Source organism: Gorilla gorilla, chromosome 2 (genome assembly GCF_029281585.2).
Source record: "Gorilla gorilla gorilla isolate KB3781 chromosome 2, NHGRI_mGorGor1-v2.1_pri, whole genome shotgun sequence".
In the NCBI taxonomy this organism is placed as follows: domain Eukaryota; kingdom Metazoa; phylum Chordata; class Mammalia; order Primates; family Hominidae; genus Gorilla; species Gorilla gorilla.
The window spans coordinates 118,476,674-118,489,943 of NC_086017.1; the positions used below are offsets into that span (position 1 = coordinate 118,476,674).

Sequence of the window (13,270 nt, forward strand, 5' to 3'; positions counted from 1 at the left end):
ATATGAACTATTTCCCTTAAAGTGAACTTTTATAAACATCTCTGAAAATATTTTTATAAATAATCATTTTGTGGGACCTTTGTCAGTAGGGTTGTACCAGCTTTTAGTATAAAGATTTTATAAAATAATTACCTGTGTGCATTTATTAACATGGTTAAGCAGAAATTTATATGTATTTATGTATATAGGCGTCTTTTTATTGATATGTAGTAACTGTACATATATGGGATATTTGTGATATTTTGATACATCCATACAGTGTGTAATGATCAGATCAGCGTAGTTGGGATATCACCTCAAACATGTATCATTTTTGTGTGTAAAGAACATTGCAAATCTTCTATGTATTTTGAAATACACAGTAAACTGTTGATAAGTATAGTCACCCTATTGTGCTTTCGAACCCTAGAAATTATTCCTTCTAAAATGTATTTTTGTACCCCTTAATCAACCTGCCGATCCTTCTCAGTCTCTGGTATCTACTGTTCTACTCTCTACCTCCATAAGATCCTTGTTTAGCTCCTATGTATGAGTGAGAACTATACACATCTATCTTACATTCGTTTTCTGAGTCTCCACTTCTCTTATTTTACCCATCCCTCTCTTATTTCTTTAAATTACTTTAAAGTTTGAGTACCATCAGAGCACCTCCTACCTACATTGATGGGGCCCTTTTATTTCAGTGAGTTGGGCTGCTTGTTCCTCTCTCTTACATCTTGGAGCTTATTTACTTGATATTTACTCCATTTTCAACAGCTATAGCAGTGGGCTGTGCCCAGCACTTGGGCTGGGGACAGATAGTAGGAATTAAGCTGCTTTGGAGTATGGAGTTGGGGTTCCACTCAACAGTGGCAGCACAAGTTGCATGTGGTCCCAGTGGAAGTCAGTTTGCCTGCTGCAGTATTGCCGGAAACTTAGTTACTGACCTTTCATGACCTTGCTTCCCTAACACAACTTGAAATACCTCCAGCTTCCAGGCATTACCCACCCTTGTGATTTGGCCAATTTCCCAAAGGTTAACGCCATTCTGGATAGATTTTTTCCCCCCAGTCTTAAGTATAGTATAATAGATTAAGCAGAGAAACACGTCATTCCTTTTCAAGGTTCATATCTCTTATTGGTGCTTTCAGTTCTAAAGAAGACCTTTTTAAGGATTTTTTTTTTTTAACTGCAGTGCCCATCTGAAGAAAAAAGCAAACTTAGATAAGTTTTCCAATAAGCTCCTTAACATTCTTCATTTTTCATAGGACAGTGAAGAAAGTTATAAAACTTACCTAAGAGTAAAATGGGTCAAAAGCATGGTTGGAGAATTCAGGGGAGGAGTGTAAGTCCATTAAAAGAAGCTTATAAAGACTTGGTTTAAGATCTATAAACAGTCAGTAAACTGCTAAAAGGGGTTAGAAAGGAAAGGGGGAGATATTTTATGTTGTGTTATTTTATTTTTTTGAGACACTTCTCACTCTGTGACCCACACTGGAGTGTGGTAATGCTATCAGGGCTCACTGCAGCCTCAACCTGCCTGGCTCAACCGATCCTCCTGCCTCATCCTCCCGAGTAGCTGGGACCACAGGCATGCGCCAGTACGCCTGGCTAATTTTTGTATTTTTTGTACAGATGAAGTCTTGCTTTGTTGCCTAGGCGGGTCTTGAACTCCTGGGCTTAAGCAGTCCTCCCACCTTGGCCTCCCAAGTGCTGGTATTACAGGACATGAGCTGCCCGGCCAGTAAATATTACATCTACTAAACACTTTTAAAAGAAAGGTCCAAACCCCACACTGAAATATTTTATTGAGGCAGAGTATTATAGGTGATTGAAATGTTCTTAGTACAATTTCATGGAAGTAAAGGGAAGATATTTGAAAGTATGTGGTGAGGAGATTCTGAAACTTTCCAGTGTCTTTATGCTGGTTAGCATTTGTAATCATTAAGGTGCAAAAAATGTTATTTTTGAATATTTTTGGCATTGTATATGTAATTTGTAGTTAGCTATGACTGTGGCTTCATATTAGAGATTAACCCCATCAGGAAGTTAACAGTCTCCCAGTTTAGTATGACTTTCATATTTGAGAAAACTTGTAAACTTGTCTGTTTACAAAATGTAATCTACTTACTGTTCCTATATTTTTCTTAATGTTTTGGGTTAAAAATGGTGTATTAAACAGCTGGGTTTGGTGGTGCGCATGTGTGGTTCCAGCTACTCAGGCGGGAGGATTGACACTTGAGCCTGGGGTGTGAAGGTTGCAGTGAGCCGAGATTGCACCAGTGCACTCCAGTCTAGGTGATAGAGCGAGACACTGTCTCAAAAAAAAAAAAAAAAAAAAAAAAAAAAAAAAAAAAAGGTGTATTAAGATGACTGTATGTTCTTTGTGAGATTACTGATTTTAAGAAATCTTATAAAACTGATTTTTAATATAATAGCAGCCTTAGTATTGAACAGAATGCTCAATCTTAAACATCTATTGGAGTCCAGTAATACAAGGAAATTTTAGGGAAATGTGAAACATTTAAAAATAGATCTTTGCATAGAACCTAAAGTTTAAATTTAAAATGTATTTATTTATTGATATTGCTGTGTTTACCAGTATGTATGAGCTCATGTTTTATTGATAAAAGGGGCATGTGCAATTTTTAGGAATGCCGAGGTAACTTTTTCAAATTTTTCAAATAAGTATGTTTAGATTCATCAAATAATAATTGAATTTGGGGAGTTTCAGGAATATTATAATAGGTGATCCTTGATCCTGAGCCTCCCACCTCCACACATGTCTTAAGGGCCAACAATTTCTGTTAAGTTGTACAGCTTATCTTATGGAAGAGTGGTTTTTTTAAGATCAAGGTCAAATGCTCGTTTAGCGCTTTGTTTTTCAAAGATCTACTTGATCTTTCTATACAGAAATAAAGAATTATGATTTTTTAAGGTTTTCAAAATTGTCTCTAAGTATATATAATTTTAACTTTGCACTTCTAAAAAGCTAATTATCTGATCTTAAAGTCTTACTGGTGTTCTGCTAAATCTGTTAACACCCTCGTTGGGAGTTCAAGGATTGTCTGCATTTGACCTGTGGCAGTTCTAATAGCAGGAGTCAATTAATCAACCAATATAAAAGTGTTTATCTGACACTGACCTTGTGCTAGGCACTTTGCTAGATATTATGGGATAAACAAAGCCCTTTGAGCTAGTTAATAAATTTTAAGTGATCATGACCCTAAGGCGTATCTTCTGTTTGAAAACTGAACACTGGCTGTTTGTTCACCAAAATAGATACTGAAAGATCAACCCAAGGGAGGCTTCCTTTTTATTTTCCCAACCAAGTGCCATGCCAGAGTAATCACTAATCCACTAAATCCTAATCAATTTTGGTGATCTAAGATTATTACTGCCTAAGGAGATAGGCTTCTAGAGTAAGTTCAGTGTCAATGGAAACCTTGAAGGATTCAGAAAACAGACTTGAAAACTTTCAAATAGTTTTTCTTCCAACATTTATTGAGTGCAACACAGCATACTAGGTGCTGGGGTTGTAAAGATGAACAAGACATGGGTCTTCTATGGGATCGTAGAGGGTAATGGGGAAACCAGATCTATAGTCACAGATGGGAGTCATCTGCTCTCTAAGTGGCATATTCAGAGTATTTGGGAATACATAGGATGCAACCTAATTCCGCCCAAGGGAAATGGGCAAACTGTGATTTCCCTCAGTCCCTGTAAGTGGAAAAACAAAACAAAACAAAACAAACAAACAAACAAAAAAGTCCCCCCAAAAACCAAACAGGCTTTAGTTTTATACAGAAGCTGTAGAGGAAAATAATGTGGATTAAAAGCCCAAAACACAGTTATTCAAAGGAACCCAGAAATAACATTGCATGCACATATGATTTAAGATTTGCCAAAGAAATAGAATTGCAGTTCAGTAGTTGAGAGGGAGGTTTTGCTGGGCTCTGATATTTTTAGAGGCAAATGCTTTTCTTTGTGCTTGTATCAGGTCATCAATGAAGGGAGATTAAAATGATCACATTTTTCTCTTAGTGTCAGATAGCAGTTATTTAGTAGACAAGGATTAGACTCCAAGTTGTATCACAGACCAGGTATTTGCTATTTTTCTTTTTAGTATTCTTTTAGGCATCTGATAAATTTTTTTATATGTAAGTTTGTCTTTCTTGGGCTGTTTTCCTTTCCTCCCCCTTTCTAGTAGCTGATATTTTTTCATGTTCACAGTTGCAGGCCTCCATTTAGTTCATCCATTCCGCTGCACATTATTCTCTTCCGGGGACCAGCTTCCTTGGTGACTTCTTCCCTGAAGCCCTTATTCCTGTCAGTCTTACTTAGTCAAGTTTTTGTCTCTTTGTCTCATCACCACTGGGGTGCTTCATAGACCTAGCCGCCCCTCTAGCCTAACTGTAGACAAGGTTGGTGACGGCAGCGGAGATGACAATGATGGTGTTGGTGGTGGGAATAAATGCAGTGCTATAATTATATCATTTCCAGAGAGGTCGCATTTCTGACTATGAGCCCTAGAGTCAGGCTGCTTAGCTTCAATGCCAGCTCTTTCATTTCTTATTTCTGTGACCCCAGGCAAATTGCCTTACCTCTCCTAGACAAGGTCTTTCCTCATCAATGAAACAGGAATGAAAATAATAGTATTTACCACATCATAGGATTGTTAGGAGATTTAAATGAATTAACACATGTCATATAATAATAGCTTAAAAAACGTTATTTTTTTATTTTTAAATTTTTGCCACTGCCCCTTGCCTGAAGAAAAAAAAAATTTGATAAACTCAAGTTGATAACTGGCATGTGCTAAGGATACTGTCTTTTTTGATCCCTCAAAGATGCTGTTATTACCTTTTACAGATGAGGAAATTGAGGCTTAGTAAAGTTAAATAATTTGCTCACAGTTATGTTGTCTGGATTCAAACTCACATCTGTGTGACTCCAGAATGTCTGCTCTTTAAAACACGTTGTCCCACAGGAATCATAGAACAGAGCAAGAATGCTGCTGCCATTCCTTGCGGCAGAGTCTGTGTTTATCCTAACAGAGCTGTTTCAGTGGGGCAAGCATGTTTACTAGGGAACTAGGCTGGACCATCCATCTGGAGGCTTGAGTTCTAGTTTTGGCTTTCATCTGCTGCCTTTGTGACCTTGAGCAAGTCACTTAAATACATACGAGGTTCAGATTCAAATCAGTAACCTGGGAATAATAGCAGAGTTGCACAGAGGATCAAGTGAGAATATAATAATAGTAACTTTATAATAGTTTGTGGAAGAGAATAAGGGGCCTAGCTTACCATATGTGCATTTTAAAAAACAGAATACCTCCCCTCTGATGTTATTTGAATTTTATTTGCTACTTCTTGAAAGTGAAAGGTTTATTTCATGCTTCTGGGAATGAACCTGAGGTTTCAGACAGGGTGAACCAAGAACTTGGAAACTGAAGCTTCGGACTATCAAACACATTAATAAGCAAAAACATTTAGTGCGGAAATAACTAATGAAAGTATAATAATACGGACTTGTGTGAGTGGTTGGGAAGGAGATGGATTTGACACTGAAATGACTGAGGATCAGAGATTAAAATTGTATTAGGCCTCTCCTTTCTGTGACTCTTGTTATGTCAGAGCAGACTGAAGTTTAGTATGGAACACGTATAGTTAAATTGTTCTATACTTTACTCAGCAATCACTATCAGTGATCCAGAATGCATATGATCTCTAAAAATAAATTTCACAAACTTGATGTAAAGCTTACTCTTGAACAACACGGGGTTTAACATGCTGACCCCTGCACAGTTAAAAGTCTGTGTGTAACTTTTGACTCCGCCAAAACTTAAATAGCCTACTATTGACTGGAAGCTGTACCAGCAACATAAATAGTTGGTTAACATATAATTAGACTAGTATCTACATATATTTTAGGCACTCATGACATACCTAATTTTGTCTTAATTTTTTTGATATTTCTGGGCTTTGCAGTTCATCTGTGAGTTTTCACAAATTGTCGCAAATCTCCAAATAGTTTTCCAATATATTTTTTTGAAAAGAATCTGTGTGTAAGTGGAATCACATAGTTTAAACCTATATTGTTTAAGGGTCAACTGTATTTTATAGACAGCACACTCATCTCTTACTTAACCTATTTTTATTAGAATTAAATACATCTAATTAATTTTTTGGCTGATTTCCATGCCTACTGCAGTTGGAATGCAGGAGTTGGGGGCAGGAATGGGGGGTAGGGACTTCATGCAGTCATTCAGTGTTGAGAAGTGATAGGAGGAGCCTGACCAAAAAGGGGAAAAATCCAGAACATAGTAAGTTTTCTTGATATGGCATCTTTAAATAAAAAGTGTATTCACATCTGTGCACTCATGTCAGTTTTGTGAGATAGTTTAAGAAGGTAATGGTATTAACAATTTTTTATGGGGAAGAAAGTTGGGACCCAGAGAGTTTCAGTGCCTCTCTCAGGGGCTGGCAGCTTATGTGAGATAGGCTAAGCTAGGAATTGAACCCAGCTCATGAGATTCCACACCTTGCAATTTCCTGGCAGAGATGCAGAGAAGCAGACCAGAGCAGCCTCCTGGGTCTTGGGGGCATTATGTTTGAGTGCTCAGTGGGATTAATGTTACTGGTGATTGCCTGGGAAACACTAATAAAGGTTAAATCATGTTGATGTGGTCCATTTAAGAAGATGGGAAAGAGTTCCCCATTTTGGCAACATTTTCATCTAGAATAATTTAAAATTAGAAAACAAAACTGTTTGGTACTCAACGAATATAACCACAAATATCTGGAACACTTCGTTGATCAAAGTGGCTCATTTCCTGAGGGTCTAAATTGCTGTTTTCTTTGGTTTGTTTGTTAGTTTTTTCACTCTGTAATGGCACTTGAAAGGTGTTTTGTGTGTGGAATAGACGAAGAGTAAACCAGTACAATGGCCTTTAAACTTTTTTACTCCTGTAAAAGAATTTGAAAACTATGGATTACTTTACTGACATTTGAAATTTTTCATCGTAAGTCTAAATCATTTGCTAATGGTGTAATTGCCATTTTATTGTAAATTTTGGCATTTCTTAGTAAAATTGTTATATTCTTAAATATATTTGTCTTAAGCAAAGCCTATAACTTTATAATACTTTATGTTGTCCACTTATGAACTACTGTTTGTGTGAAATTTTTGTGTTAATTTGCCTCCTTAAAACTTTTTCCACATTTTATCTTTATATATTGTTATGTTTAAAAATCTATTGATTACCCTATCATATTTCTGGTAAAAAAGTTAATTTTCTGTGACCATACGGCTCCCAGTGATTGTTTTTAAAAAGTATCATTAGAGTGATGATTAGAACACGGTAGGTCAAAATACACATGTAAATTGCAAATCTTTGAAAAATATTAGAGATAAAAATACAGTTTTACTAGAAATTTATCTCTGCATCATTGGTGTTTTTCTTCTAATGAATTCATAATTAGTATATGAATATTATTGGGGAAAGAGTTCAGCATATTTTTCATTCTTTTTAAATATATACACTCTGGAATTTTGTTTACATAAGTTGAAAGAATGAGAGTACTTATATAGCAGTGTTGCTCGTTTCTTTCAATGATTTATCACGTAAAATTATTTTTGATGATTTAATGATTTATCAGCTGACAACTCAATTAGGTCCTTCTCCAATTTTATTCTAAACAAAGAATTGGCAAAGCCACCTGAGTGGCAAAAGAAGAGTGATTGATTAGGGCCATTCACTTTTTCACCAACAGTATTTCTAATTGTCCCCTTGTGTCCTGCCCAGAGGTTTTGTTTTGTTTTGTTTTGTTTTGTTTTGTTTTTTGGTCCCCTACCCCAAGCAATGCCCCAGAGTGAGAAACTGATGATGGGTGAGCTGTGTGCCTGATTTTGTAAAATGGGAGAATGAGGGGTTTGGGAAAGGGAAGGTAAGATAGGGTAATCTACTCCCCTGGAGCACTCTCAGACAGGTCAGTTTTAGGAGAGGGTACTTGGAAAAGTTGACATGGAAATTGATTTACTACCTGTGTGCCTGCATATCCTTTGGAAAACCATGTGCTTCCAGAAGTTTGCTTATCCCAGTTTCAAGACTATTGTGATAGTCATTGGCGTATTTTGGCATCTTAATTTTTTAATAAGAATTTCTAGGGGGTGTGTGTGTATGTGTCCCTTAAACTTAGAACACTGCTGACCAAGGTAAATTGTTTATGCTGTCTAGGGTAATGTCTTAGGTCTTTGGTCTTGATTGCATCTATGCATCTGTTTATAAATTGTCTTTTCCTACGCATGAGTCTTTGCAATCCTAATTCTCTGTAAGTTTTCCAGATCAGGAGTAACACTTGAACTACCTGTAGCTTATCCCCCTTTATATCTTGTGCTAGTCTTACTCACATTGACTAGTACTTTGGCAAAGCAGATCTAAAATAGCTTAATATAGGGAACTACTTGCAATTTTGAGTAAACAACAAACAATTGGCCACAGTAAGATTACTTTCTGCCTCCCGGCTTATTTATTTTGGGTGTCAGTTTATAAAATTACAATAGTACAAAAGACTGCAGATATAATTTATATTAATTCTTTAGTTTTACAGAAAATGAAACTAGAGAGGTTATGCCGATTGCCTGAAGTCACATAGATGGTAGGAAAAAAGTAGAACCTATGTCCCTTAACTCCCGGTATTATATAACCTTTGCTACATCACACCTTCTGCTGCCTTTTGGCAGATTGCATTCCTCACCTCAATCCTATTTAATACTATTTCTCTTGAGGACTGATTAGCTTTTAGTGATGCAGCATTATTTTTTAAATGGAAAGGCATTTACTTTCTCATTGAAGACTTTCTCAAAACAAAAATGCTTCTTACCCCCTGGCAGACACTTTCTGCCCCACAATAGGACCCAGCTAGGCAAGCCTGGGGCCCGACCCTGGGGGAGGAAGGGGATATTAACAGGTCAGAGTAGAGGTGGATTGGCAGAGCGGGGGCTGGTGGGAGGTGGGAAGCTTACATCATTTCCCTGCAACTGGGCTCTGGCGGGGCTGTAAGGCCTTACTTTCCCCTGTGTAATAGTTTACCAGATTGACAGAGATTCATAAAAGGAAGGAAAGGTATGGCAGGATGGATGCTCACCCTGTTTATAAATCCTTGCTATTAGATGAAACTGTCAATAAGTAACTAGAAGCAGCCAGGACTGTCTGTGCTTCGCTCTCTCCCCCAGCTGAGTTCCTTTCTGCTCCGCCCCATCCCTGCTCTCTGCTGCTCAGATCAGCTTCCTGCTTCTCATGAAAGCTGTTCCCCTATAAAGCTGGTCTGCTTTCACTGAAAGAATTATATTCATAAGTCTGAGGCTGGTTTTGTGGAAGTATTGTTGGTTTGGTTTCCTTTGGGGGATGAAGGAGGAGGAAACAATTTTTTTTAAAAAAAAAGTGGGGGGGCAGGCTGAAAGAGCAAAATCATCTTGAATTTTGTTGTCACATCGTGCCGGTGTTATAACCAGCTCTGTAGACTGCCGCACTGAAAACATTTCTGTGAGAGGTATGTGCTTGAAAAATGGAAAGGTGACTGTTGGCTGTGGAGCAAACTGCCCGTCCAGCAGCTGCTTAGATGGCTGTAAGGTGGTAATTCTATCTAGTGTTTTGATATGGAAAGGGTAATCCTTACTTGAAACGTAGTACAGTTAACCAGCTTAATGGTAAAAAAGGTTAAATATGTGCTTCGTCCCCACATCAGGACTCCTGAAATGCTGGTTCAGGCTGAAAACGTCTAGTCAAATCCACGGTGTTATTCCAGGCTCTTTTGGTGGCGGTTGTCTGTAAACAAGATGATGATTTTTAATACGTCTCTCATTATTTATGAATCACATGACAAAGATTAATGAGAGAGACTCCAAGTAGCCTAGAAGAAGCTTCAGATTCATGAGGAGCTTTTTGCACTGACAGATGGCAAAAGTAAAAGGAAATGGGTGATGATTTATTGTAAACTAAAGTGAAAGTTTTAAAGTTTTTAGAGGGTGTGTTACATTTAAGTGGAAAAATCTGGAGGAGCCACTAAAATTTAGAAGCATAGCCTACAACCATTGATGCCTGACCTATATTAAGGCCAGAAGCCTTTTGAACACACATGCATGTATATTTTCAAAGGAAATTAAGAAATCTTTATAAATGTTTTTATTCAGTAGTCAGAGAAAAGTATTAAGAACAAGACTATAACCAATACCTAAGGAAGCATGGAGAACTGTATATTGGTTACTAAGAAGCCACATTGTTCTGTTATAGAAAGTTTTAGAAATGTTTGAAGTAGGAAAATATATAACATTTTATCATGTGCGTTAGATGAGCTACTAGTGGTAGAGACCATTCAAACTACAAAGTGGTTTCTGCTTGATTTGAATTATTTTATCATGGAAGATACTGGAGAACATTTGAATGTTAGTATGTTTTAAATTTATTTTACAAAACTTGGGAAATTAAATTGTTTAAGTTAATTTACATACAAAGGTGCTGGCACTGTTCTTTTCCACAAAGACAGTAGTGCTTAAATCTTTGAAACCTTTTATTCATGAATAGAATACACTGGCTGTTATAACCCAAGCTATTACAAATTCTTGAGAGTGCACCATTTAAATTTCAATTCTTCTCAAATATTTGTAAACAGGAGTTAATCTTCATGATCATAGAGGATAATGTTGGGCCTAACAAGTTAAAAATATTAAAAGTTCTAGAGAAGACGGAATCTGGGAAGTAAACCTAATACAGGCCTCTGAGGAGGACTCACCTCTACACCACAGAGAGACAGGTGACCATCCTGACTGTCCATGTGTACCTTGCTTTACTGTGCTTCACTTTATTGCACATCACAGATACTGTATTTTTTACAAATTGAAGATCTGTGGCAACTCTGCCTCAAGCAAGTCTATCAGCACCACTTTGCCAGCAGTATGCCCTCACTTCCTGTTTCTGTGTTACAATTTGGTCATTCTTGTAACATTTCAAATATTTTCATTATTATCATATCTGCTATGGTGATCTGTGAGGAGTGATCTTTGTTGTTAGTATTTTAATTGTTTTGGGGCACCACGAACTGCACCCATACACAACTGCAAACTTAATTGGTAAAAGTTGTGTGTTCTGATTGCTCCACCCACTGGCCAATTCCCATCTTTCTCCCTCAGGCCTCCCGATTGTCTCCAACACAACAATATTGAAATTAGGCCAATTAATTACCCTGTAGTGGCTTTTAAGTGTTGAAGTGAAAGGGTCTCATGTTTCCCACTTTAAATGAAAAGCTAGAAATGATTAAGCTTATTGAGGAAGGCATGTCAAAAGGTGAGAGAGGTGAAAAGGTAGGCCTCTTACACTAGCTGCTAACCAAGTTGTGAATGCAAAGGAAAAGTTCTTGAAGAAAATTAAAAGTACTACTCCAGTGAACACACAATGATAAGAAAGAAAACTTTGTTGTTGATACGGAGAAAGTTTGGTCTGGATAGATCAAACCAGCCACAACACTCCCTTAAGCCAAAGACTAATCCAGAGCAAGGCCCTAACTCTCTTCAATCCTCTGAAGGCTGAGAGAGATGAAAAAGCTGCAGAAGAAAAGTTTGAAGCTAACAGAGGTTGGTTCATGAGGTTTAAGGAAAGAAGCTGTCTCTATAACATAAAAGTGCAAGAGGAAGCAGCAAGTGCTGATGGAGAAGCTACAGCAAGTTATCCAGAAGATCTAGATAAGACTATTGATGAAGGCAGCTACACTAAACAACATATTTTCAATGTGGACAAAATAGCCTTCAGTTGGAGGAAGGTGCTATCTAGGATTTTCACAGCTAGAGAGAAGTCAATGCCTAGCTTCAAAGAGCTTCAAAGGACAGGCTGACTTTCTTTAGGTGCTAATGCAGCTGGTGATTTTATAAGATAAAGCCATTGCTCATTTACCATTCCAAAAATACCAGGACCCTTAAGGATTCTGCTAAATCTGTTCTGACTGTGCTCAATGCAACAAGCAAGCATGGATGACAGTACATTTGTTTACAGCAGGGTTTACTGAATATTTCAAGCCCACTGTTGAGACCTGCTGCTCAGAAAAAATGTTCCCTTTCAAAATGTTTCTGCTCATTGACTATGTACCTAGTCACACAAGAGCTCTGATGGAGGTGTACAAGGAGATTAATGTTGTTTTCGTGCCTGCTAACACAGCATTCATTCTGTAGCCCATGGATCTGGAGTAATTTTGACTTCAAAGTCTTATTATTTAAGAAATACATTTCCTAAGGCTACAGCTGTTATAAATAGTGATTACAGTGATTGCTCTGATGGATCTGGGCATAGTCATTGAAAACCTTCTGGAAAGATTCACCATTCTAGATGCCATTAAGAATATTGGTGATTTGGCCAGACATGGTGGCTCACACCTATAATCTCAGCACTTGGGAGGCCAAGGCAGGAGGATCACTTGAGCCCAGGAGTTTGAGATCATCAGCCTGGGCAACATAGTGAGATCTTGTCTCAAAAAATATATATTGGTGATTCTTTGGGAGGAGGTGAAAATATCAACATTAACAGGAGTTTGGAAGAAGTTGCTTCTACCCCTCATGGATGACATTGAGGGATTCAAGCCATCAGTGGAAAGGATAACTGTAGAAGTGGTAGAAATAGCAGGAAAACTGAAATTAGAAGTGGAGACTGAAGATATGACTGAATTGCTGTAGTCTTACAATGGATACTTGAACAGATGAGGAGGAGTTGCTTCTTGTGGATGAGCAAAGAAACTGGTTTTTCAAATGGAATCTACTTCTAATAAAGATGCTGTGAACATTGTTGAAATGACAACAAAAGATTTAGACCATTGTGTAAACTTAGTTGATAAAGCAGTGGTGGGGTTTAAGAGGATTGATTCCAGTGTTTTTGTTTTGTTTTGTTTTGTTTTGAGACGGAGTCTCGCTCTGTCATTCAGGCTGGAGTGCAGTGGCACAATCTCAGCTCATTGCAAGCTCCGCCTCCTGGGTTCACGCCATTCTCCTGCCTCAGCCTCCCAAGTAGCTGGGACTATAGGCGCCCGCCACCATGCCTGGCTAATTTTTTTTTGTTTTTAGTAGAGACGGGGTTTCACCCTGTTGGCCAGGATGGTCTCGATCTCTTGACATTGTGATCCAACCGCCTCGGCCTCCCAAAGTGCTGGGATTACAGGCGTGAGCCACTGTGCCCAGCCTGATTCCAGTTTTGAAAAAAGTGTGTAAAATGGTATCAAACCACATCTCCTGGTACAGATCCATCTTTTGT

The 13,270-nt window shown here is 37.8% G+C and overlaps 1 protein-coding gene across 38 annotated transcripts in view; it reads left to right on the forward strand.

Moving 5' to 3' along the window:
- Positions 1–13,270, forward strand: part of BBX (BBX high mobility group box domain containing) — a 288,309-nt gene that overhangs the window by 67,027 nt on the left and 208,012 nt on the right. For 2 of the 38 annotated variants that reach the window (XM_055383498.1, XM_063704004.1), the window contains exon 1: positions 9,264–9,533. The exons of 35 other annotated variants lie outside the window; for them this stretch is intronic. The gene's annotated coding sequence lies outside the window, so the exon portion shown is untranslated. Of the gene's footprint in view, positions 1–9,258; positions 9,534–13,270 lie in introns of those variants that run through there. One more of the 38 variants, XM_055383500.1, reaches the window with a different exon arrangement.